This window comes from Somniosus microcephalus, unplaced genomic scaffold (genome assembly GCF_052327205.1).
Source record: "Somniosus microcephalus isolate GS21.2 unplaced genomic scaffold, FLI_Smic_1.0 unresolved_chr8, whole genome shotgun sequence".
NCBI lineage: Eukaryota > Metazoa > Chordata > Chondrichthyes > Squaliformes > Somniosidae > Somniosus > Somniosus microcephalus.
In genome coordinates this window covers 37581917-37603357 of record NW_028225186.1, presented here as the reverse complement: position 1 = coordinate 37603357, position 21441 = coordinate 37581917, and the positions used below count along the sequence as shown (strand labels likewise).

The window sequence follows — 21441 nt, the reverse complement described above, 5'->3', positions numbered from 1 at the left end:
GACAGACAAACACAGGGTTAACCTCTCAGGTGCATGAGCTCTCGGCAGAGCTAAGATTTTGCACTTTTCTAGGTCCCGTGGGAGTTTCCTTCCAACGTTGTTTAGCTGCTCAAAAATTACATAATTAAGAAACTAACCTTCCCCAAAAGAATAAATAGGAGCAGGATTGGGCCATTCGGCCCCTCGAGCCCGCCATTTAATAAGTTCGTGGCTGATGAGATCTTCGACACAACGCAACTTTGCCGCCCGTTCCCCATAACCTTTGACTCTCCTGTAGCTGAAATATATGTCCATCAGACATACAGAACCCGTTTGACGTCTTACAGTGTGGCCCGAGGGATAGTGTGGAGAAGCTGCGATTGCTTCCTCTGAAGGCTAAGAGGAAATTTAATAGAGGCTTGCAAAATTACAATGGGTTTTGATAGAGGAAATCAAGACAAACGCTTTCCAATGGCAGGAGGGATGGTAACCAGAGGTAGAATTGTCTTATGCAGCGAATGTTAAGGCCTCATGAATATCAGGATAAGTTATCACGGCCCAGTTACTCTGTCATTCGAGTCTTGCACACGTTGCTAATGTGGCATTTTTCACACTGGCAATGAGTTGAATGATAGCCGTGCTGTGATCAGCTAAGTTTGTTAGGGAGATGCAGTCGGCAAAATAATACATGGAAGACGGATAATAACCGTGACTGTTCTGACACTGTGAGGTACACATAAATGTGGGCATTTAAAGTGTCTTCTTCCCAATGCCATTCCCTGCTGACGATGAAACAGCAGGCATTTTATAGAAGGGAAGGAAGCGAATGCTGCATCTCGGTACCGAATGATGCGCTGCTGACTGTTGAGGCAACAGCAGCCGTGTGGAAAATTGTAAAGGTTGATGAGGTGCAAGCATTGTTTCGCGCGGGTGCTTTGATTGCTGGCATTTCAAACAGCCAGAAAACGCACTGGTTGCCTGAACGGGAATCGAACCCGGGCCGCGGAGGTGACAGCGCCGAATCCTATCCACTGGAACACCAGAAAACTGCGAAAAGCGTCGGGCCAGCAAGCAGAACAAGGCAGTCTTTCCTCCTTGCTGCTTTGAAATTCAGGTCACTTTCACGCCAGGCAAACTTTTCGTACAAGATTACATTTTTTAGGCGAGTTCACAAAGGACATGTTCAGGAAAGCACAGCATCAAGTGCGTGTAGGCGTCCACCTGAAATCTATTTGCTTCTGTGCTTTTCTCAGAGATGCACAGTCCGAGAAAAGCCGTCGGGATATTGAATAATCAGCACCAAAATATCAAGGACAACACAGAGGAGACAGTAATGCACTGCTTGAGACAAAGACTCAAACACATGCACGAACACAGATGTGTGCTCACTTTGTGGGAGTATGTCTCAGATATCCATATGATTCATGGAGGCGTGCAGTACAGTATGAGGCCATTCGGCCAATCGTGCCAGTGCTGTCCACTTAAAAGATGAGACGTGCTTTCTCCCGCTGTTATCTGTATTTCCCTGTCCTCTCTCGTTCCGCAGTGCCCCGCACAAAAGACAAACAGAAGGAGAACATTATGCAAACGAGGAATTGATGCAGGAGGTTTTTATACAGTTCCTCACCGTTTAAAATTATTTTAGGTTCAATCTTTCGCTGTTCATCTTTTCCAAGGAGCGCTTTAAGGTGCTGCCAAAACGTTTAAAATTGGGGATGTTAAAATTCCTTCCCGTCGGGGAATTTCACCCCGGTCTCCCGCGTGACAGGCGGGGATACTCACAACGAGACTAACGAGGAAGTGAGCAATGCAATGTCTGTCAGAGTAAGAATCGAGCCTGTTACACAGGAACAGGATGTAATTCAGCCCCTCAAAGCTGTTGCACAGGAACAGGAGCAGAACATTCATACCCTTGATCCAGTTGCACAGATACATCTAATAAATTATTTATGCTCATGTGATGTGTTTGCTATGAAATGAATTGTTAAAAAAATTAGCCTGCATTGGCCGGGAATCGAACCCGGGTCTCCCGCGTGGCAGGCGAGAATTCTACCCCTGAACCACCAATGCACGCCGACTTAATCGATTCTATTTTCTGGTAGCTACAATTTATTCTTGACTTTTGTTAATACAAGCGGGGACACTGCGTTAACATAAAAAGAAATATGCAGCAGATACTGCATCTGGAATTGTTGATTAAATGCTGGAAACACTTCGAAGGTCCTGGAAGATCTGTGGACAGAGAAACACAGGGTTAACCTCTCAGGAGCATGAGCTCCCGGCAGAGCTAAGATTTTGCACTTTTCTAGGTCCCGTGGGAGTTTCCTTCCAAAGTTGTTTAGCTGCTCAAAAATTACATAATTAAGAAACTAACCTTCCCCAAAAGAATAAATAGGAGCAGGATTGGGCCATTCGGCCCCTCGAGCCCGCCATTTAATAAGTTCGTGGCTGATGAGATCTTCGACACAACGCAACTTTGCCGCCCGTTCCCCATAACCTTTGACTCTCCAGTAGCTGAAATATATGTCCATCAGACATACAGAACCCGTTTGACGTCTTACAGTGTGGCCCAAGGGATAGTGTGGAGAAGCTGCGATTGCTTTCCTCTGGAGGCTAAGAGGAAATTTAATAGAGGCTTGCAAAATTACAATGGGTTTTGATAGAGGAAATAAAGACAAACGCTTTCCAATGGCAGGAGGGATGGTAACCAGAGATAGAATTGTCTTATGCAGCGAATGTTAAGGCCTCATGAATATCAGGATAAGTTATCACGGCCCAGTTACTCTATCATTCGAGTCTTGCACACGTTGCTAATGTGGCATTTTTCACACTGGCAATGAGTTGACTGATGAGTTTGTTAGGGAGATGCAGTCGGCAAAATAATATATGGAAGACGGATAATAACCGTGACTGTTCTGACACTGTGAGGTACACATAAATGTGGGCATTTAAAGTTTCTTGTTCCCAATGCCATTCCCTGCTGACGATGAAACAGCAGGCATTTTATAGAAGGCAAGGAAGCGAATGCTGCATCTCGGTACCGAATGATGCGCTGCTGACTGTTGAGGCAACAGCAGCCGTGTGGAAAATTGTAAAGGTTGATGAGGTGCAAGCATTGTTTCGCGCGGGTGCTTTGATTGGTGGCATTTCAAACAGCCAGAAAACGCATTGGTTGCCTGACCGGGAATCGAACCCGGGCCGCGGCGGTGAAAGCGCCGAATTCTATCCACTACACCACCAGAAAACTGCGAAAAACGTCCTGCCAGCAAGCAGAACAAGGCAGTCTTTCCTCCTTGCTGCTTTGAAATTCAGGTCACTTTCACGCCAGGCAAACTTTTCGGACAAGATGACATTTTTTAGGCGAGATCACAAAGGACATGTTCAGGAAACCACAGCATCAAGTGCGTGTAGGCGTCCACCTGAAATCTATTTGCTTCTGTGCTTTTCTCAGAGATACATAGTCCGAGAAAAGCCGTCGGGATATTGAATAATCAGCACCAAAATATCAAGGACAATACAGAGGAGACAGTAATGCACTGCGTGAGTCAAAGTCTCAAACACATGCACGAACACAGATGTGTGCTCACTTTGTGTGAGTATGTCTCAGATATCCATATGATTCATGGAGGCGTGCAGTAAAGTATGAGGCCATTAGGCCAATCGTGCCAGTGCTGTCCACTTGAAAGGTCAGACGTGCTTTCTCCCGCTGTTATCTGTATTTCCCTGTCCTCTCTCGTTCCGCAGTGCCCCGCACAAAAGACAAACAGAAGGAGAACATTATGCAAACGAGGAATTGATGCAGGAGGTTTTTATACAGTTCCTCACCGTTTAAAATTATTTTAGGTTCAATCTTTCGCTGTTGATCTTTTCCAAGGAGCGCTTTAAGGTGCTGCCAAAACGTTTAAAATTGGGGATGTTAAAATTCCTTCCCGTCGGGGAATTTCACCCTGGTCTCCCGCGTGACAGGCGGGGATACTCACAACGAGACTAACGAGGAAGTGAGCAATGCAATGTCTGTCAGAGTAAGAATCGAGCCTGTTACACAGGAACAGGATGCCATTCAGCCCCTCAAAGCTGTTGCACAGGAACAGGAGCAGAGCATTCATACCCTTCATCCAGTTGCACAGGCACAGCTAATAAATTATTTATGCACATGTGATGTGTTTCCTATGAAATGAATTGTTAAAAAAATTAGCCTGTATTGGCCGGGAATCGAACCCGGGTCGCCCGCGTGGCAGGCGAGAACTCTACCCCTGAACCACCAAAGCACGCCGACTTAATCGATTCTATTTTCTGGTGGCTACAATTTATTTTTGACTTTTGTTAATACAAGCGGGGACACTGCGTTAACATAAAAAGCAATATGCAGCAGATACTGCATCTGGAATTGTTGATTAAATGCTGGAAACACTTCGAAGGTCCTGGAAGATCTGTGGACAGAGAAACACAGGGTTAACCTCTCAGGTGCATGAGCTCTCGGCAGAGCTAAGATTTTGCACTTTTCTAGGTCCCGTGGGAGTTTCCTTCCAACGTTGTTTAGCTGCTCAAAAATTACATAATTAAGAAACTAACCTTCCCCAAAAGAATAAATAGGAGCAGGATTGGGCCATTCGGCCCCTCGAGCCCGCCATTTAATAAGTTCGTGGCTGATGAGATCTTCGACACAACGCAACTTTGCCGCCCGTTCCCCAAAACCTTTGACTCTCCTGTAGCTGAAATATATGTCCATCAGACATACAGAACCCGTTTGACGTCTTACAGTGTGACCCGAGGGATAGTGTGGAGAAGCTGCGATTGGTTTCCTCTGGAGGCTAACAGGAAATTTAATAGAGGCTTGCAAAATTACAATGGGTTTTGATAGAGGAAATAAAGACAAACGCTTTCCAATGGCAGGAGGGATGGTAATCAGAGGTAGAATTGTCTTATGCAGCGAATGTTAAGGCCTCATGAATATCAGGATAAGTTATCACGGCCCAGTTACTCTGTGATTCGATTCTTGCACACGTTGCTAATGTGGCATTTTTCACACTGGCAATGAGTTGACTGATAGCCGTGCTGTGATCAGCTAAGTTTGTTAGGGAGATGCAGTCGGCAAAATAATACATGGAAGACGGATAATAACCGTGACTGTTCTGACACTGTGAGGTACACATAAATGTGGGCATTTAAAGTGTCTTGTTCCCAATGCCATTCCCTGCTGACGATGAAACAGCAGGCATTTTATAGAAGGCAAGGAAGCGAATGCTGCATCTCGGTACCGAATGATGCGCTGCTGACTGTTGAGGCAACAGCAGCCGTGTGGAAAATTGTAAAGGTTGATGAGGTGCAAGCATTGTTTCGCGCGGGTGCTTTGATTGCTGGCATTTCAAACAGCCAGAAAACGCACTGGTTGCCTGAACGGGAATCGAACCCGGGCCGCGGAGGTGAAAGCGCCGAATCCTATCCACTAGAACACCAGAAAACTGCGAAAAGCGTCGTGCCAGCAAGCAGAACAAGGCAGTCTTTCCTCCTTGCTGCTTTGAAATTCAGGTCACTTTCACGCCAGGCAAACTTTTCGTACATGATTACATTTTTTAGGCGAGATCACAAAGGACATGTTCAGGAAACCACAGCATCAAGTGCGGGTAGGCGCCCACCTGAAATCTATTTGCTTCTGTGCTTTTCTCAGAGATACACAGTCAGAGAAAAGCCGTCGGGATATTGAATAATCAGCACCAAAATATCAAGAACAATACAGAGGAAATAATAATGCACTGCTTGAGACAAAGACTCAAACAGATGCACGAACACAGATGTGTGCTCACTTTGTTTGGGTATGTCTCAGATTTTCATATGATTCATGGAGGCTTGCAGTACAGTGTGAGGCCATTCGGCCAATCGTGACAGTGCTGTCCCTTTGAAAGATCAGACGTGTTTTCTCCCGCTGTTATCTGCATTTCCCTGTCCTCTCTCGTTCCGCAGTGCCCCGCACAAAAGACAAACAGAATGAGAACAGTATGCTGACGAGGAATTGATGCAGGAGGTTTTTGCACAGTCCCTCAGCGTTTAAAATTATTTTAGGTTCAATTTTTCGCTGTTGATCTTTTCCAAGGAGCGCTTTAAGGTGCTGCCCAAAGGTTTCAAATTGGGGATGTTAAAATTCCTCCCCGTCGGGGAAAATGACGACCCTCTCTCTCTCTCTCACTCTCTCTCTCTCTCTCTCTCTCTCTCTCACTCTCTCTCTCTCTGTCGCTCTCTCTCTCTGTCTTTCTCTCTCTGTCTCTCTCTCCCTGTCTCTCTGTCTCTGTCTCTGTCTTGCTCCCTCTCTCTCTCTGTCTCTCTCTCTCTCTCTCTCTGTCTTTCTCTCTCTGTCTCTCTCTCTCTCTCTCTCTCTCTGTCTCTCTGTCTCTGTCTATGTCTCACTCTATCTCTCTGTCTCTGTCTCTCGCTCCCTGTCTCTCTGTCTCTGTCTCTGTCTTGCTCCCTCTCTCTCTCTGTCTCTCTCTCTCTCTCTGTCTCTCTCTCTGTCTCTCTCTCTCTCTCTGTCTCTCTCTCTCTCTCTGTCTCTCTCTCTCTCTCTGTCTCTCTCTCTCTCTCTCTCTGTCTCTCTCTGTCTCTCTTTCTGTCTCTGTCTCTCTCTCACTCTCACTCACTCTCTCTCACTCTCTCTCTGTCTTTGTCTCTCTCTCTCTCTCTCTCTCTCTCTGTCTCTGTCTCTCTCTCACTCTCTCACTCTCTCTCTGTCTCTCTCTGTCTCACTCTCTTTCACTCTCTCTGTCTCTGTCTCTCTCTCTCTCTCTGTCTCTCTCTCTCTCTGTCTCTCTCTCTGTCTCTCTCTCTCTCTATCTCTCGCTCCCTCCCTCTTTCACTCTCTCTCTCGCTCTCTCCATCTTTCTCTCTCTCACTCTGTCTGTCTCTCTCTCTCTCTCGCTCTCTCCCTCTTTCACTCTCTCTCTCGCTCGCTCTCTCTTTCTCTCGCTCTCTCTCGCTCTCTCCGTCTTTCTCTCTCTCTCTCTCTCTCTCTCTCTCTGTCTCTCTGTCCTAAAGTCCGGCAGCAAACAGCATGCAGCACGGGTAAACTTGTCCATTCATAAGCAGAGAGGTTATGTTAAATTTATATAGAACCATGGTTAGATGACACTTAGGATACTGCGCACAGTTCTGGTCTCCATTTTACAAAAAAATATAGAGAACTGGCGAAGGTGCAAAGAAGATTGAGAAGGATGATACCAGAACTGAGAGGGGATAAATATTAGGAAAGTCTGAACAGGCTGGCGTTCTTTTCTATGGAAACAGGAGGCTGAGGGTGACCTTTCAAATTCTTTTAAATTATGAAGGGGTTTGAGATTTCAAATTAATGAACAGATCTGCTTCGAACAGGGTTCAAACCATTGTGCTTAAATCACATTGAACTTAGAGACCAATGCCGCAACCAATGAGATACCGCACCTGAAAATAAATCTCCTTGAAACAGGCCCAGATACAGAATGACCATAGAATCATAGAATCATAGAATGGTTACAGCACAGAAGGAGGCCATTCGGTCCATCAAGCCCGTGCTGGCTCTCTGCATGAGCACTTCAGATAGTCCCACCCGCACACCTGCCCGTGCCCCGTAGCTCTGCAATTTTTGCTCATTCAGATACTTATCCAAGTCCCTTTTGAAGTGCATGATTGAATCTGCCTCCGCCACCCTTTCCAGTTACTAACCACTCACTGCGTATAAAAGCTTTTCCACATGTCGCCTTTGGTTCTTCTGCAAATCACATTAAATCTGTGCCCTCCGGCTCTCGACACTTCTGACATAAGAACATAAGAAATAGGAGCAGAACTAGGCCATTTGGACCTTCGAGCCATTATCTGCTCTGACTAGACGGCTGATGATTTTGAAATGGCCCGGGACTGACATGATCTGTACAAACAGCACATCCCTTTTAAACAGACACAGAATGATCCGGGACTGACAGCACATCCCTTTTAAACAGACACAGACTGACCCGGGACTGACAGCACATCCCTTTTAAACAGGCACAGAATGATACGGGACTGAAAGTAGATCCCTTTTAAACAGACACCGAATGAACCGGGACTGACAGCACATCCCTTTTAAACACACACAGAATGATCTGGGACTGACAGCACATCCCTTTTAAACAGACACAGAATGATCCGGGACTGACAGCACATCCCTTTTAAAGAGACACAGAATGATCCGGGACTGACAGCACATCTCTTTTAAACAGACACAGAATGATCGGGGACTGACAGCACATCCCTTTTAAACAGACACAGAATGATCCGGGACTGACAGCACATCTCTTTTAATCAGACATAGAATGACCAGGGACTGACAGAACATCCCTTTTAAACAGACACAGAATGATCCGGGACTGACAGCACATCCCTTTTAAACAGACACCGAATGATCCGGGACTGACAACACATCCCTTTTAAACAGACACCGAATGATCCGGGACTGACAGCACATCCCTTTTAAACAGACACTGAGTGACCCGGGATTGACAGTTGATCCCTTTTAAACACATTCAGTCCAAAAAAGCTGATGGTTAGGAAATTCCTGAATTGATGAACCACAGGCAGCCTTCAGTTTTCTGTAAAGAAGCAGACTACCTAACATGCACACTGCACACTCGCCTTTACTTACACTGCAGACTTGCTTACATGCACCGTGCCTGTTAACCCACCAGGTGGGGCACATTCGCCATCATTTTTAAAGTATAATTATATTAATTGCATTTTTGTTAAACAAGTCTATTATTTTCCCCTAATACCCTGGTCTAGCAAAAGTCTATCGATCTCAGATATACAATCATTAAATGATCTAGCAACAACTACCTTTTGTGGGAGGGAGTTCCACACTTCGACCTTTCTTTGTATGAAGAAATGGTTCCTAATTTCTCTCTTGAACGGTCTGGTTCCTATTGGAAGGTAAGGTCCCCTTGACCTAGACTTTACCTCCCACCCCCCCCCCGCCCCCCACACCTGCCCCCCCCCCACCCCCCATCCCTCGCCCCAGTGGAAAACGTTTCCCTCTGTCTACCCTATCAATTACCTTCAATATCCTAAAAATCAGAGTCTGCCCACATGGCAGACTGGGAAGACAGGTAAACACCCAAAGGATCCAAGCAAAGTGACAAGTTGGAAGCAAAGGGTAGTGGTCGATGGGTGTTTTTGTGACTGGAAGGCTGTTCAGTGGGGTTCGGGAGGGCTCAGTACTAGGCCCCGTGCTTTTTGTGTTATATATCACTGATTTAGACTTCAATGTAGGATTAAGAAGTTTGCAGATGTTATATAACAATAGTCCGTGTAGTTGTTAGTGAGGAAGAAAGCTCCAGACTGCAGGACGTTAACAGTGAATTGGTCAGGTGGGCAGAAAAGTGGCAAATGCAATTTAATTCGTGGAAGTGAGAGGTAATGCATTAGGAGAGGGCTAACAGGACAAAGGAATACACAATAAATGGTAGGATATGGAGAAGCATAAAAGAACAGAGGGACATTGGAGTGCATGTCCACAGGTCCATGAAGGTAGTAGTGCAGGTAGATAAGGTGGTCATTATTTCAGATTTTTAAATTTTTTTTTTCATTGATTGGATGTGGGCGTCGCTGGCTAGGCCTGCATTTAGTGCCCATCCCTAATTGCCCTTGAGAAGATGGTGGTGAGCCGCCTTCTTGAACCACTGCAGTCCATATGGTGTAGGTACACCCACAATGCTGTTAGGAAGGGAGTTCCAGGATTTTGGCCCAGCGACAGAGAAGGAACGGTGATACAGGTCCAAGTCAGGATGGTGTGTGCCTTGGAGGGGAACTTGTAGGTGGTGATGTCCCCATGCATCTGCTACCCTTGTCCTTCTAATTGGTAGAGGTCGCAGGTTTGGAAGGTGCTGTTGAAGTAGCTTTGGAGAGTTGCTGCAGTGCATCTTGTAGATGTTACACACTGCAGCCACAGTGCGCCAGTGGTGGAGGGACTGAATGATGAAGGTGGTGGATGGAGTGCCAATCAAGCGGGCTGCTTTATACTGAATGGTGTCGAGCTTCTTCAGTGTTATTGGAGTAGCACTCATCCAGGCAAGTGGAGAGTATTCCATCATACTCCTGACTTGTGCCTTTTAGATGGTGGAAAGGCTTTGGGGAGTCAGGAGGTGAGACACTCTCCGCAGAATTCCCAGCCTCTTGCCTGCTCTTGTAGCCACAGTACTTATATGGCTGGTCCAGTTCAGTTTCTGATCAATGGTAACCCCCAGAATGTTGATAGTGGGGGATTCAGCGACGGTAATGCCATTGAATGTCAAGGGAAGATGGTTAGAGTCTCGCTTGTTGGGGATGGTCATTGCCTGGCACCTGTGTAGTGCGAATGTTACTTGCCACTTGTCAGCCCAAGTCTGAATGTTGTCCAGGTCTTGCTGCATTTGGACACGGTCTGCGTCAGTATCTGACGAGTCTCGAATGGTGCTGAACAGTGTGCAATCATCAGCGAACATCCCCACTTCTGACCTTATGATTGCCTGCCGAATATTTCCAGCATTTTCTGTTTTTATTATTGGTTATAAAGTCCGAGGAAATATTTTCCTTTATTAGGCAGCAGGCGGTTAAGAAGGCAAATGGTATGTTGGCCTTCATAGCGAGAGGGTTTGAGTACAGGATGTCTTGCTGCAGTTGTACAGGGCCTTGGTGAGACCACATCTTGAGTATTGTGTGCAGTTTTGTTCGCCTTTCTGAGGAAGGACGTTCTTGCCATGGAAGGAGTTCTGCAAAGATTCACCAGGCAGATAGCTGGGATGGCAGCAATGATGTATGAGGAGAGATTGGGTCGATTGGGCTTATACTCTTTGGAGTTTAGAAGAATGAGAGGGGATCTCATTGAAAATTATAAAATTCTGACAGGACTGGAAAGACTAGATGCAGGAAGGATGTTCCCGATGGTCGGGGAGTCCAGAACCAGAGGTCAAAGTCTAAAGATAAGGGGTAAGCCATTTAGGACTGAAATGAGGAGGAATTTCTTCATCCAGCGAGTGGTGAACCTGTGATATTCTTTACCACAGAAGGCAGTAGAGGCCAATTCATTAAATATATTCAAGAAGGAGTTGGATATATTTCTTAAGGCTAAAGGGATCAACGGTTATGGGGAGAAATCAGGAACCGGGTACTGAATTTGGATGATCAGCCATGATCTCATTGAATGGTGGAGCAGGCTCGAGGGGCCGAATGGCCGACTCCTGCTCCTATCTTCTATGTTTCTATTAGCCAAGCCATAGAATTCAAGAACAGGATTGTTATGCTTGAAGTGTATAAAACACTAGTTATGCCACAGCTAGAGTACTGCAGACAGCTTTGGTCACCACAGTACAGGAAAGATGTGATTGCACTAGAGAGGGTACAGAGGAGATTTACTAGGATGTTGGCAGGACTGGAAAATTTTAGCTATAAGTAAAGATTGGATAGGGTTGGGTTGTTTTCTTTGGAGCATAATTGAGGTGCATAAAATTCTGAGGGGCCAAGATACAGTGGATAGGAAGGACCTATTTCCTTTAGCAGAAATGTCAATGATCAGGGGCGTAGATTTACAGTAACTGGTAAATGATTAAAGAGGAGTTGACAAGAACCATTTTCACACAGAGAGTGGAGCGGATCTGGAAGTCACTACCGATCACATTAATAGAAAGCACTATGGATATGTACTTGAAGTGCTGCAACCTACAGGGCTACAGACCCAGTGCTGGAAAGTGGGATCAGGCAAAATATGTCTTTTTCGTCCGGCAAAGACACGATGGGCCGAATGGCCTCCTTCTCTGGCGTAATTTTCTGTATTTCTATGATCTCTGCCCTTAATCTTCAATATTCCAGGGAATACAAGCCTAGATTATGTGATCTCTGCTCATAGCCTAACCCTTGGAGCCCTGGTAACACACTCGTGAATCTGCACCGCACATCCTCAAAGTTCAATATATCCTTTCTAAGGTGCAGTGCGCAGAACTGTACACAGTGGCCAAACCAGGCCTCTGTACAGCTGTCACACAACTTCATTCCATTTATATTGTGCAGGGCAGTTGTCTAATAGTTTGCAACTGTTGAAGGATTGCATTTGTGCAGCTGCGATGGCCGAGTGGTTAAGGCGTTGGACTTGAATTTCCAATGGAGTTTTTCTGTGCAGGTTCGAACCCTGCTTGCATGTGACTTCAGTGCAAATCCTTTATTTTATTTCATCGGTTCCCTGTGGAGATCACTGGCCCCGAAACTGATCAGAATTCCCTCCACTGCACGTTATGACACTGATTAACCCAAAGCTGTTGTTCCAATTGGAAAGACTAATTTGTCATCAATTAGAAATTGTGGATTTGTTTGAAACTATTTGCAAAGATCAGTGAGAAATTTACACAAAGGACAGCACGTAAAAATTCCATTTAATAAAGGACCCTGCAAAGTTTGGAAGGAAAAGAGTGGAAACGCGGCTTGGTTTTCTAAAGTTGAAAACGAATTAAAAAGTGTGTAAAATGAGCACGGCAGGACTCGAACCTGCAACCTCCATGGTAGACATCAGAATTTACACCGAAGTCATACACCTTATCCATTAGGCCACGCGGCCACACAAATGTAAGCTAACAAATCCTAATAATGAGTGATTAAACTCCGTTACTGTGTTCATTTCAATAACAACAGAGAATGCTGGAAACACTCAGCGGGTCAGGCAGCATCGAGTGAGGGAGAAACAGTTAACCTTTCAGGTCGAACCCTTCGTCAGAACTGGAAAAGGTTAGGGAAGAGGGATTTTTAAGCAGGGGTGGATGGAGGCGAGGTAAGAACAAAGGGAATATCTGTGATAGAATGGAAGGCAGGAGAGATTGACTTACAAAAGGGATGATGGTGCAAGCCAAAAGGAAAGGTAATAGGACAAGTTAACGAACAAAAGATGGCTCAAGATGAGGTGTGAATGATTATGGCAGAAACATTAACAACTGTCATGTGAGGAAACATGAGAACCAATTTAACAAATAAAAGAAATACAGGGGCCAATTTATAGTCTGAAATTGTTGAATTCGATGTTAAGTCCAGAAGGCTGTAAAGTGCCTAATAGAAAGATGAGGTGCTGTTCCTCGAGCTTACATGGAGCTTCATTGGTACAGTGTAACAGGCCAAGGAAGGAGAGATAAGAGAGGGAGTGGAGCAGATAATTATAGTGACAGGCGACTGGATGCTCGGGGTCACACTTGCCGACTGTTCTGCAAAGCGGTCACCCAATCTGCATTAAGTGTCACAATGTAGATTCAGCGAATACAGTATACTAAATTGTAAGAAGTACATGTAATCGCTGATTCACCTGTAAGGAGTGTTTGGTGCGCTGGGCGATGGGAAGGAAGGAGTTAAAAAGGCAGGTGTTGCATCTCCTGCACTTGCATGGGATGGTGGCGGGCGAAGGAGAAGGGGTGTTGGGGTGATAGAGGAGTGGACCAGGCTGTCATGGACAGAGCGGTCCCTTCGAAATGTTGAAACGGGGGAGGGGAAGATGTGTTTGGTGGTGGGATCATGCTGGAGGTGGTGGAAATGGCGCAGGATGATCCGTTGAATATGGAGGCGGGTGGGGTGAAAGGTGAGGACAAGGGGGGAACCCTATCATGTTTCTGGGAGTGAGCGGAAGCGGTGAGAGCAGTAGTGCGGGAAATGGTACAGACTCGGTCGAGTGTCATGTCAACCATGGTAGAGGGGGATCCTCAGTTGAGGAAAATGGAGGACATACCGGAAGCACTGGTATGGAAGGTGGCATCATCAGAACAGATGCAACGGAGACAGAGAAAGTGGGAGAATGGAATAGAGTGGAATGGATAAATCCCCAGGGACTGATAATCTACATCCTAGTGTACTTAAGGAAGTGGCCCTCGAAATAGTAGATGCATTGCTGGTCATCTTCCAAAATTCGATAGACTCTGGAACAGTTCCCATGGATTGGAGGGTAGCTAATGTTACCCCACTATTCAAAAAAGGTGGTCGAGGGAAAACGGGGAATTATAGACCGGTAAGCCTGACATTGGTAGTGGGGAAAATGCCAGGTGGATGTGGTGTATTTGGACTTTCAGAAGGCTTTCGATAAGGTCCCGCATAAGAGATTAGCGTGTAAAGTTAAGGCACATGGGATTGGGGGCAAGGTACTGACTTGGATAGATAACTGGTTGGCAGACAGGAAGCAAAGAGTTGCAATAAACGGGTCTTTTTCCGAGTGGCCGGCAGTGACTAGTGGGGTACCGCAGGGATTGGTGCTAGGACCCCAGTTATTCACAATATATATTTATGATCTAGACGAGGGAACTAGATGTAATATCTCCAAGTTTGCAGATGACACAAAGCTCGGTGGGCATGTGTGCTGTGAGGAGGGTGCCGAGAAACTCCAGTATGATTTGAACAGGTTGGGTGATTGGGAAGAAGCATGTCCGATGCAGTATAATGTGGGTAAATGCGAGGTTGTCCACTTTGGTGGCAAAAACAGGAAGGCAGATTATTATCTGAACGTCAATAGATTGGGAGAAGGGGAAGTGCAACTAGACCTGGGTGTCCTTGTGCACCAGTCGCTGAAGGTAAGCATGCAGGTGCAGCAGGTGGTTAGGAAGGCTAATGGTATGTTGGCCTTCGTAGCGAGAGGGTTCGAGTACAGGAACAACGATGTCTTGCTGCAGTTGTACAGGGCCTTATTGAGACCACATCTTGAGCATTGTGTGCAGTTTTGGTCACCTTATCTGAGGAAGGATGTTCTTGCCATGGAGTGATAGCAGTAAGGATTCACCAGACTGATACCTGGGATGGCATGAATGATGTATGAGGAGAGATTGGATCGATTGGGCTTATACTCGCTGGAGTTTAGAAGAATGAGAGGTGATCTCATTGATACTTATAAAATACTAACAGGACTAGACTGAACCAGGGGTCACAGTCTAAAGATAAGGGGTAAGCGATTTAGGACAGAGATGAGGAGGAATTACTTCACCGAGAGAGTGGTGAACCTGTGGAATTCTCTACCACAGAAGGCAGTTGAGGCAAATTCATTAAATATATTCAAGAAGGAGTTAGATATATTTCTTAAGGCTAAAGGGGTCAAGGGATATGGGGAGAAGGCAGGGACAGGGTACTGAATGTGGATGATCAGCCATGATCTCATTGAATGGTGGAGCAGGCTCAAGGGGCCGAATGGCCTACTCCTGCTCCTATCTTCTATGTCTCTATGTTTCTATGTTTCTATGAGTCCTTACAGCAAGCGTGGTGGGAGGAAGTGTCGTCCAGGTAGCTGTGGGAGTCAGTGGGCTTATAGTGGATGTTGGTCGATAGCTTATCCCCCGAAATGGAGACAGAGAAGTCGAGGAAGGGAAGGGAAGAGTTGGAGATGGACCATGTGAAGGTGAGGGAAGGGTTGAAATTGGAAGCAAAGTAAAAGAAATTATCTAGTTCAGGGCGAGTGCAGGAAACAGCAGCAATACAGTCATCGATGTACAGGAAAAAGAGGGACCTGAGTAGGACTGGAGCAAAGAATGTTCCACATATCCCACAAAAAGGCAGGCATAGCTACGGCCCATGCAGGTACCCATAGCAACATCTTTAATTTGGAGGAAGTGAGTGGAATCAAAGGAGAAGTTGTACAATGTGAGAACAAGTTCAGCCAGGCGGACGAAGACGGTGGTGGATGGGGACTGGTGGGGCCTCAGTTCAAGGAAGTAGTGGAGCCACTTAAGGCCGTCCAGCTGGTGGATGGAGGTGTAGAGGGAATGGACATCCAGAGTGGAAAGGAGACGTTTGGGGCCAGGAAACTGGAAACTGTTAAAATACGGAGGGTGTTGGAAGAGTTGCACATGTAGCTGGGAAGGGACAGGACATGTCGAGAAAAAATAGAGTGAAGATCGGAAGAAATCAGTTCTGTGGAGCAAGAACAGTCTGCAACAATTTGTCAACCAGGGCAGTCCTGTTTGTGGATCTTGGGAAGGTTGTAAATGTGGGCAGTGCAGTGTTGAGCAACTGAGAGATTGGCGGCCATGGGGGGATGATCTCCAGAGGAGATGAGGTCAGTGACAGTCTTGGAAACAATTGCTTGATGTTCAGTAGTGGGGTCATGGTCCAGGGGGAGGTAGGAGGAGGTGTCAGTGAGTTGCCGTTCAGCCTCCAGATGGTAGAGGACGGTTCTCCAAACAACAACAGCACCACCTATGTCAGCAGGTTTAATAACAATGTTAGGGTTGGATTGGAGAGAACGGAGTGCTGCAAGTTCAGAGGGAGATAGGTTGGAGTGGGTGATGGGAGCAGGGAACTGGAGATCGCCGATGTCATTTCAGTCCCATTCTTTGCACTCCAAACCAACAGAGAGAGTAGACAATGGTAATGCAGTAGAGGTAATTTATCTGGATTTTCAGAAGGCCTTCGATAATGTACCCCATAATAGACTGATGAACAAGGTCAGATAATTCGGGGTCAGGCGAGAAGTAGTGGAATGGATTGCTGGCTGGCTTAAGGAGAGAAGGCAGATAGTCCAACTACCGGGTAGCTTATTCACAGTGGCAGAAGGTGTGTAGTGGTGTTCCACAAGTATCAGAGCTGGAGCCACTGCTGTTCGCAATTTGTATTAACGATTTAGACTTAATAATCAGAAACACAATTTATAAATTTGCAGATGACACCAAATTGGTGGGGATAGTCAATACTGAGGAGGACTGCAACAAGTTACAGGAGGACATTAATAAACTTGCAGAATGGGCATAGCATTGGCAAATGAATTTGAACACAAATAAGTGTGACGTATTTCATTATGTTAGGAAGAATAGGGAGGTCACTTATTTCTTGGAGGGTGCGAGTCTAGGTGGGGTAGAGGAACAAAGGGATCTCGGAGTACAAATACACAAATCACTGAAAGTTGTTACACAGGTTAACAAGGCCATATATAAAGCAAACCAAGCACTACGGTTTATTTCTAGAGGGATAGAATTGAAAAGTAGGGAAATTATGCTAAACCAGTAACAAACCTTGGTTAGACCAAGGCTACAGAGAAGATTTACAAGGATGATACCAGAAATGCGAAGGTTTACTTATCAGGAAAGGATTAACAGGCTGGGTCCCTTTTCTCTTGAAAAAAGGCTGAGAAGTGAGCTAATAGAGATCTTTAAAATTATGAAAGGTTTTTACAGAGTGAATACAGAGAGAATGTTTCCACTTGTGGAGAAGAGCAGAACTGGAGGCCATCAATATAAGATAATCAGCAAGAAATCCAATCGGGAATACAGCAGAAACTTCTTTACCCAGAGAGTGGTGAGAATGTGGAACTCGCTACCACAGGAAGTGGTTGAAGCGAATAGTTTAGATGCATTTAAAGGGAGGCTAGGTAAGCAAATGAGGGAGAAGTGAATAGAGGGTTATGCTGATAGATTTGGATGAGGAAAGACTGGAGGAGGCTCGAGTGAAGCATAAACGGCGGCATGGACTGGTTGGACCGAACGGTCTGTTTCTGGCGGTATGTTAATAATGAGTGATTAAACCCCGGGATTGTATTTATTTCAGTTCAATTCTTTGCACTCCAAACCAATCAGCAGCTGTGAACCGTTCACTGATTGAAATACGAGAAGTCCTGATGGATCTGGAATTGTTCATTTAATGTTGGAAACCTCCGCAGGTCATAACTCAGGATTTCCAGCTTTCCTTCAAAGTATTGCAGGTCCCGTGTGAGTTTCCATCCAAACTTTTCAACAAATAACAAAATCAAGACACTAACCTCTCTACCAAAAATCAAATGGCCCGTATGGTGATCGAACCCGCGATTTTGGCGTTATTAGCACCACGCTCTAACCAACTGAACTAACCGGCCATCAGGGTCTATTCATGTGTATAAGCTTATATTTTCGAGACTCTAGCTGACGATTTCCTGCATTAATCTTTCAGCATACACCTGCAGTTGTCAATCATACACTATCCTATCGGCAAATACTGTACATATGTCACTGTGTGCCACACATGACAACAGCCAACACAAGTGCCAGGCAATGGCCAGCTCCAACAAGCGAATGTCTAACCACTGCCCCTTCACATTCAACAGCATGACCATCACCGAATCAGGTACCACCATTACCAACAACAACTTGCATTTATATCGCACCATTAACGTTGTAAAATGTCCCAAGGTGCTGCACAGGAGTATTTTCAGACAAAACATTTGACACCAATCCACATAAGGATAAATTAGGGCAGGTGACCAAAAGCTTGTTCAAAGAGATAGGTTATAAGGAGCATCTTAAAGGAGGAAAGAGAGGTGGACAGGTTTAGGCAGGGAATTCCAAAGCTTAGGGCAACAGAAAGGTTGAGCGATTATAATCAGGGATGCTCAAGAGGGCAGGATTAGAGGAGTGCAGGTATCTCAGGGGGTTGTGGGGCTGAAGGAGATTACAGAGATAGGGAGGGGCGAGGCCATGGAGGGCATAGAAAAGCAAAATATTATTAAAATGGAGAGAGACTACAGAATGCTGTGGTTAAGAGGAATCTGGGTGTCCTCGTACATGAAACACAAACAGTTAGCATGCAGTAATTAAGTAGGCAAATGGAATGTTGGCCTTTATTGCAAGGGGCATGGAGTTTAAAAGTAGGGAAGTCTTGCTACAACTGTACAGGTGAGACCACGCCTATAGTACTGCATACATTATTGTTCTCCTTATTTAAGAAGGGAAATACTTGCATTGGAGACAGTTCAGAGAAGGTTCTCTAGGTTGAATCCTGGGATGAAGGGATTGTCTTATGAGGAAAGGTTGAGCAGGTTGGGCCTATACTCATTGGAGGTTAGAAGAATGAGAGGTGATCTTATTGAAACATATAAGATTCTGAGGGGGCTCGACAGGGTAGATGCTGGGAGGCTGTTTTCCCTCATGGGGGAATCTAGAATCAGGTGGCATAGTTTCAGAATAAGGGTTTGTCCATTTAAGACGCAGATGAGGAGGAATTTCTTCTCTCAGAGGGTTGTGTATCTTTGGAATTATCTACCCCAGAGAGCTGTGGAGCCTGAATCATTGATTATATTCAAGGCTGAGATAGACAGATTGTTGAACTATCGGAGTGTCAAGGGTTAAGGGGGAACAGGCAGAAAAGTGGAGTTGAGGCCAAGATCAGATCAGCCATGACCTTATTGAATAGTGGAGCAGGCTCGAGCGGCTGAATGGCCAACTCCTGCTCCTATTTCTTATGTTCATATGTTCTTATAAGGGCAGCAGGTGCATGGAAACACCATCACCTCCAAGTTCCCCTCCAAGTTACACAACATCCCGACGTGAAAATATATCACCGTAACTTCATCGTCGCTCGGTCGAAATCCTGGAAATCCCTCCCTAACAGTACTATTGGAGCACCTTCACCTCATTGACTGCAGCGGGTCAAGAGGGCTTCTCACTACCACCTTCTCAAAGGCAATTAGGGATGGACAATTAATGCTGGCCTTGCCAGCGATGCCCAAGTCCTAGAAACAAATTAAATTAAATTAAAATAGTCACGACTGGATGTGGCAGGATTGCAGAGCTTTGATCTGATCCGTTGGTTGTTGGATCGCTTAGCTCTGTCTGCACATGCGGTTTCCATAGCTTAGCATGTGTGTAGTCCTGTGTTGGAGCTTCATGAGTTTGGCACCTCATTTTAGATACGCCTGGTGCTGCTCCTGAAATGCTCTCCTGCAGTCCTCATTGAACCTGGTTTGGTCCCCTGTCTTGATGCTAATAGTAGGGTGAGGGATATGCCGGTCCATCAGGTTACAGATTGTGGTGGAATACAATTCCAAAACTGAGGGCCCCCTCTGCCCTCTCGGGTGGACATAACAGATTCCATGGCACAATTGTAAGAAGGGCAGGGGGTGGTGAGGTTTACCCCGGTGTCCTGTAGCCAATATTTATCCGCAAATCACCATCACTAAAACAGGTTATCCTCGATTATCACATTGTGGGAGCTTGCTGTGCACAAATTGGCTGCTGCTGTTTTTCCTACATTACAACAGTGACTACAACTTCATTGGTATTAAAGCACTTTGAGACGTCCTGATGTGAAAGGCGCTGTTGAAATCAGAGTCATTCTTTTACAGCCTTCGAAGTCAACTTAAAAAACCCAAAAATCAACATAAATTGAATTTAACAGGAAAAGGAGCGAAGTCAGGCTGGTTAGCTCAGTAGGTTAGAGGGTGGTGCTAATAACGCCAAGGTCGCGGGTTCGAGCCCCGTACGGGCCATTTACTTTTTGATGGTGTGGGTAGTTTCTTAATTTTGCTATTTGCTGAAAAGATTGGAGCTTAAATACTTTGAAGCAAAGTTCTGCTGCGGGCGCAAGGAACTGGAAGGTTGACGCTGTGTTTCTCTGTCCACAGATGTCGCTGATCTACAATCCACTACTTAATTCTCAGGTTACCAGACGATTGCAGGTTCGAGTCCTGCCGCGGTCTTTTTACACACTATTTAATTCGTGTTCAGTTTTATAAAACCAAACCGTGTTCCCACTTAGTAGCTGAAGGTGATTCCCTACCAAACACTGCAGGGCTCTTTATTAATTGGTATTTTTGATGCTGCTTTGTGTGTGTATTGCTCACAAGTTCCCAACAAATCCACAATATCTAATTGATGCCGATAAATTATTAGTGTTTCAATTGGAACAACAGCTTTGAGTTAATCAGTGTAATAAAGTGCAGTGCAGGGAATTCTGATCTATTTCGGTGCCAGTGGTCGCCACAGGGAGCCGATGAAATAAAATGAAGAATTTGCATCAAAGTCGCATGCGAGTAGGGTTCAAACCTCCGTGAGAAAACACCCATTAGATTGCAATTCCAACACCCTAACCACTCGGCCATCGCAGCGGCAGAATAGCAGGGTGAAAATGCTTCCTACTGTGAGTGAAGTCAGGAACTAGCTCAGAGAAGACAGGTCACAAATACTCACCGATATATCCATCAGGGAATTCAGGATTAACTTCTTTGCCCAAAGAGCGCTGAGAATGCAGCAGTTGAGGCGAATACTACAGATGCATTTAAGAGGAAGGGAGATAGGAATAGAGGATATGCTGATAGGATTTATTTAAACTCGTTTATTGGATGTGGGTGCACTGGCAAGGCCAGCATTAAATGCCCATCCCTAATTGCCCCTTGAGAAGGTGGTGGTGAGACGCCTTCTTGAACCGCTGCAGTCCGTGTGGTGATGGTACTCCCACAGTGCTGTTAGGGAGGGAGTTCCAGGATTTTGACCCAGCGAAGATGAAGGATCGGCAATATACTTCTAAGTCAGGATGGTGTGTGACTTGCAGGGGAACTTGGAGGTGGGGGTGTTCCCATGCCCCTGCTGTGCTTGTCCTTCTAGGTGGAAGAGGTCACGGGTTTGGGAGGTGCTGCCCAAGAAGCCTTGGTGAGTTGCTGCAGTACATCTTGTAGATGGTACGCACTGCAGCCAAGGTGCGCCGGTGGTGGAGGCAGTGAATGTTTAAGGTGGTGGATTGGGT

At 45.7% G+C, this 21441-nt stretch overlaps 1 non-coding gene across 1 annotated transcript; it reads right to left on the bottom strand.

The window, feature by feature from the left end:
• Positions 1–1978: 1978 nt before the first annotated feature.
• trnag-gcc (transfer RNA glycine (anticodon GCC)) lies at positions 1979–2049 on the bottom strand. Its single transcript has one exon. It is a non-coding gene; the product is annotated as a tRNA-Gly (tRNA).
• Between the last annotated feature and the right edge of the window lie 19392 nt (positions 2050–21441).